The sequence below is a fragment of the Papio anubis genome, unplaced genomic scaffold, assembly GCF_008728515.1.
Source record: "Papio anubis isolate 15944 unplaced genomic scaffold, Panubis1.0 scaffold1701, whole genome shotgun sequence".
Classification (NCBI taxonomy): domain Eukaryota; kingdom Metazoa; phylum Chordata; class Mammalia; order Primates; family Cercopithecidae; genus Papio; species Papio anubis.
In genome coordinates this window covers 1-5,418 of record NW_022161693.1, presented here as the reverse complement: position 1 = coordinate 5,418, position 5,418 = coordinate 1, and the positions used below count along the sequence as shown (strand labels likewise).

Sequence of the window (5,418 nt, the reverse complement as noted above, 5' to 3'; positions counted from 1 at the left end):
ACTATCTCATTCCAGTTAAAATGACTTACATCCAAAAGACAGGCAATAACAAATACTGGCGAGAATGTGGAAAACAGGGAACCCTTGTATACTGTTGGTGGCAATCTAGATTATTACAACCACTATGGAGAAGTTTGGAGGTTCCTCAAAAAACTAAAGCTAGAGGTACCGTATGATCCAGTAATTCCACTGCTGGGCATATACCCAAAAGAAAGAAAATCAGTCTATCAAAGAGATATCTGCACTCCTATGTTGCCCAAGCTGGAGTGCAGTGGCGCGATTTTGGCTCACTGCAACCTTCGCCTCCCAGGTTCAAGTGATTCTTCTGCCTCAGCCTCCTGGGTAGCTAGGATTACAGGCGCCTGCCACCACGCCTGGTTAATTTTTGTATTTTTAGTAGAGATGAGGTTTTGCCACGTTGACCATGCCAATCTCGAACTCCGGGCCTCAAGTCATCCCCCCGCCTCAGCCTCCCAAACTGCTGGGATTTCAGGCATGGGCCACCGTGCCCGGCCAATATATTTATTTCCATTTACTATGCTAGGAGTGCTAATAGGAGAAGAGAACAGAAACATATTTCAAGGTGTAACGGCCCCTAATGATTCAGCTTTGATGGTAAATACAAATCCATCTCCACATGGCAGTCTTACCTGCGCGTCTTGTCTCGTCCTTGTCTTATTAGGACGTGAGTGATACTGGATTCAGATCCTGTCCTCTTCCAGCATGACTGCATCTTTATTTACCTAATCACATCTCTAAGGACCCTGTTTCTAAATGAGTTCACACTCACAGGTAAGGGGGTTAAGGTGCCAACATGTCCTTTTGGGGTTACAATGCAACCCACGACACCCATCATGGTTGTGTCCACTGCGGAGCCTCCATCAGTGCCCAGTGAGTGATCTATGCTGCCCATAATTCTCCCTACCGGCTGTTCTACTGTGATAAAGAAAATAAAAAGAACAGGGTACAGCTGTCCGGGGGCGGTGGCCACGCCTGTAATCTCAGCACTTTGGGAGGCCGATAAGAACAGGGTACAGCTGTCCGGGGGCGGTGGCCACGCCTGTAATCTCAGCACTTTGGGAGGCCGAGGAGGGTGGATCACTTGAGACCGGCCTGGCCAACATGGTGAAACCTTATCTCTCCTCAGAAACAACAACAACAACAACAAATTAGCCGGGCATCCTGACACACGCCTGTAATCCCAGCTACTCTGGAGGTCGAGGCAGGAGAATCACTGGAATCCGGGAAGCAGAGGTTGCAGTGAGCGGAAGAAAGAAAAGGGCAAAGGGGCTTGAGGGCGGGAGGCTGCGGGAGCTGCGCGGAGCGGGCGCCGCCGCCATGTTGGGTCTGAAGCGAGGAAGGAGGCGGCGTGCGGAGGCGGCGTGCGGCGGCGGCGTGCGGAGCGGGCGCAGCCGCCATGTTGGGTCTGAAGCGAAGGACGAGCCGGCGTGCGCAGAGGGCGTGAGGAGCGGGCGGCAGCGGCGTGGGGTCTGCTTTTCTGCGAGCGGCCAGGAGCGTCGGCGGTGCCGGCGCCATTGAGCGGGGCACCCTTGACATCCGCAAGCATCAGCCTCAGTCCAAAGTGGAGATCCACTATGAGGGCATCCTCTACACCATGACACCGAACAGTCCCCCAGAGCTCTCGCCAAAGTTCGATCTTTTGGTCCAGAAGATAGACCTCCAGATGGTCCAATACCGCCACAAGATGGAGTCTTTGAATCCTTATATTCCGTGGGAGTGACATGAAAGACCTCACTGTTTGGGATCCACCAAAACCACGGTGTTCTTTGTCTCAAGACCCGGCTATCGTGCAGTTCTCACTAGGCTCATTGACTTCTTCATTCCAGTCCGTGGGTTCCTAAGTAGGGCGGTTGGTTCTGCCTTTACACAGGATACAAGATCTCTAAAAACACAATTATCTCAGGGTCGTTCAAGCGCTCAGTTCGACCCTTGAGAAAAAGCCCAACCATGGAACAAGCAGTACAGACCGCCTGGGCCCGCTTAATTGCTTGGGAGAAGGAGAGTCCTGTAGCAACCAGGCCTGGGGCCATCTACCAGCCAAAAGCAATAGAGACTCAGGAGCACAGGTGAGTTGAAGCACACAACGCTCCAAGGCCAGGAAATGAGCAACTCAGAAAATGATTACAAGTAGATAACCTAGGTGCTCTTCCTGGCCAAGAAGAGGGCGTGGGTCACTGTATGGGGAAGATTTGCATTGGGCGAGATGGGCCAATGAAACTTGAGAAAGACTTCTTAAAAGTCCAAATGCACACCAACAAGGAAGAGATTGGCAGAGAGTTTCATAATAAATTAAAAAGATAAACTTGAGAAACGAGAGCCTGAAATGGTGAAGAAGGAGACTCGGAGTTGATACCAAAACACGACGGACATGTTGATGAAGTTGAAGACCACCTGATCAATTGCTACTATGACCAAACCAAATCCTTCTTTTACACATTTTGTGATGACAATAGAGAACAGAGATTAACCTGGGCTGAAGGAAGAAGATTAAATGCTGAAACATTTGAATCCCACTTTGTCCAAACTGTACAAGCAAATACAGGAGGCAGAGGAGGTCTTGGTTTCTGTGGTGGCAGAGGGCGCAGTGGCAGAGGTGAGCCTTGACCACGTGGATTCACCGTGGTGATTCAGAGCTGCCCTGGGGACAGGGAGTTTGCACATTTTGAATATAGGAAAAACACAGCTTTGGCCCCTAAAAAGGTCTGAATTCGATGCAGGTACTGCTTTTGAAAGAGAGACAACAAAGCTGCTGCATAGTCTACAAACAAATCTCTGAAAATAGGTGAATTTCTAGTTCTTTGTGGTCCCGGAAATTGATTTCAGTCTTTGAGAAGAATGAAGAAGTGAATTCTCTGTATGTTTGCCACCGTCACTGGGTTTTTGTTTTTGTTTGTTTTCCCAAGCACTTTTTTTCTTTTTTTTCTTTTTTTTTTTGAGATGGAGTCTCTCTTTCACCAGCTGGAGTGCAGTGCCTGGATCTCAGCTCACTGCAAGCTCCGGCCCGGGTTTACGCCATTCTTCCTGCCTCAGCCTCCCACGTAGCTGGATCTCATGCCCGCCACCACGCCCGGCTAGTATTTTGTATTTTTTAGTAGAGATGGGGTTTCACCGTGTTAACCAGGATGGTCTCTGGACCTCCTGACTCGGATCCGCCCGTCTCGGCCTCCCAAAGTGCTGGGATTACAGGCTTGAGCCACCGCGCCCGGCCTCCGTTTAATTTCAGAGATAAAATGCAGTCAGTTTTTGGGGGAGGAAGGCTTATCTTAAGACATGAGGATTAACTATATTTGGAATAGCAGAAAGTTAAGTAATTTCTTCTGTATAGTTAACCTAAAGCAGTAATTCAGTGGGACTTGTAAGTATTGTTTCATCACCGAAAGTTTTGTTTTTTTAAAAATCACTGAATTGTATGTGGTAATTGCAGGTTGCCTGCATATAGTGCCGTGATACTGTCTTCTGAGCCAAGGAGGGTGTGTGTGTGTGTGTGTGTGTATCTTTCTCCTCCTTTCTTTTGGGGAATCTTGTCATATGAAGTAGCTTATTTCATCAATTAATTAGGGTGCTGGATGGTAGAGAATTTTGTCAGTCAACTATGTACACACGGTAAATACTGTTTCTTAGGCAAACGTAACTTTTTTATATAGATGTAAAATTTCTTTATATTCCATTGCCAAAGAAACATTAAAAACTTTGTAAAGCTGTGTAAAAAGCAACCATTTTTTTTTTAAATAAACATTTTAAAGTTAACAAAAATAAAAAAAGTAAAGGGAAAGGGCAAAGTGATGACTTTTGGCATAGGGTAACCCTTACTTTCTTCCCTAGTGGTAATTTCCCACCAGAGAGATCATCTAACCCCAAATCACCTAAAGGTGCAGGCCCAGTGGATCACCTGGAAGGATGGGGATGGGGGCTGTTGATGACACGTTCCGTTCCTTTCCCAGCCCGTAGGTCCTACCTCTGAAAAGACATAGCATTTTCATTTGCAGAGCCCATTATAGAAAAATGAATAAGAACAAAAACATTAGAAGAAAAAGACATAGCATCATTTAGTGTTCATTCATATGAATATGTATATTGTCTACAGCTATCTATATCCCTGTTTTATATCTATGTCTATTACACCATCAGAGAGCACGTAAAGTGCAGTGTCTCATCCACAAACTGCTTCTTGCATCTACAGTTTGGTAGAGGTCATTCTGATGCTGTCAGCCCCAGCAGCACCCAACCACTACGCATGCTATCTCAGGTCATCCCCAGGATATCACGTGGCCCTGTTCTCATTGCCCCACTGATTTCATGTGCGTGTAGGTCCCTCGATCTGAGATTAAGTCATGAGATGCTCCATTTAACAGGTAGGAGACTCTGCTTCCTGGCGGAGAGCGGCAGTGAGCTCAGAGGAACCCGTCTCAGTGCCAGCATCCATCCCGGTCAGGAGGATTTGCTGCCCCCTCCTGGTTGAATGCACATCATGTTGTCAAGCGGCCCCCAGATGACTCGCTGGTCCACTCAAAGGCATCACATCCAGAACACTCTGCTGCTGGTCAGAGGTGAGACTGTCAGCGACAGTGGTGGCTACTTGGTCCTTGGTGAGAGGGAGTCGCTGGTGTTGGTTCCATGCATGTCCTTTTTTTCTTTGATTCCTTTTTTTAAAAAAGTTTTTTGAGACGGAATTTCACTCTGTCGCCCAGGCTGGAGTGCAGTGGCGCGATCTTGGCTCACTACAACCTCTGTCCCCTGATTCTCCTGCCTCAGCCTCCCGAGTAGCTGGGATTACAGGCACCTTCCACCACACCTGGCTAATTTTTGTATTTTCAGTAGGGACAGGATTTCGCCATATTGGCCAGGCTGGTCTTGAACTCCTGACCTCAGGTAATCTGCCCACCTGGACCTCCCAAAGTGCTGGGATTACAGGCGTGAGTCACCACGCCTGGCAGCGTGTCCTTTTTTTCTTGCTCCGTGGCCATGACACTCATGGGCCCTCCAGCATGCACTGGGACTTCTGAAACAGAGTCGGCTGAAGCTCACCGCATTAACCAAGTCATCAGCGGATCCTTAGGTCCCCTAACGCCAGCTGTGGGTGCTCCTGCTTGCTTCTCAGGAGAGGCTCGTGGTCGAGAGCAGACGTTTCTCCTGTCCTTCTCCAGCCTCAGTCTCGGGCAGTTTCTGTGTGCCTGGGCCTTGAGGGTGGGGCTGTCTCCATGTTTCTGTCCCCGCTCCTCATGGCAACTGCATTCTACTGGGTAGATTTGTTTGGTGGGGAGGGGTTTTCTGTCCCTATTCCAAATATTCCAAATGTGCATATCTCTAATGGTATTTGTCTAGGATCACGGTCCAGGATTGTTCTCTGCACTCCTCCTAGGGTAGAGGGATTTTATGATCCACTTTCTTCCAGCCACA

The 5,418-nt window shown here is 48.4% G+C and overlaps 1 pseudogene; it reads left to right on the top strand.

Moving 5' to 3' along the window:
* The first annotated feature begins 1,465 nt into the window (after nt 1-1,465).
* LOC116272710 lies at nt 1,466-2,142 on the top strand (annotated as a pseudogene).
* Nucleotides 2,143-5,418: the final 3,276 nt, after the last annotated feature.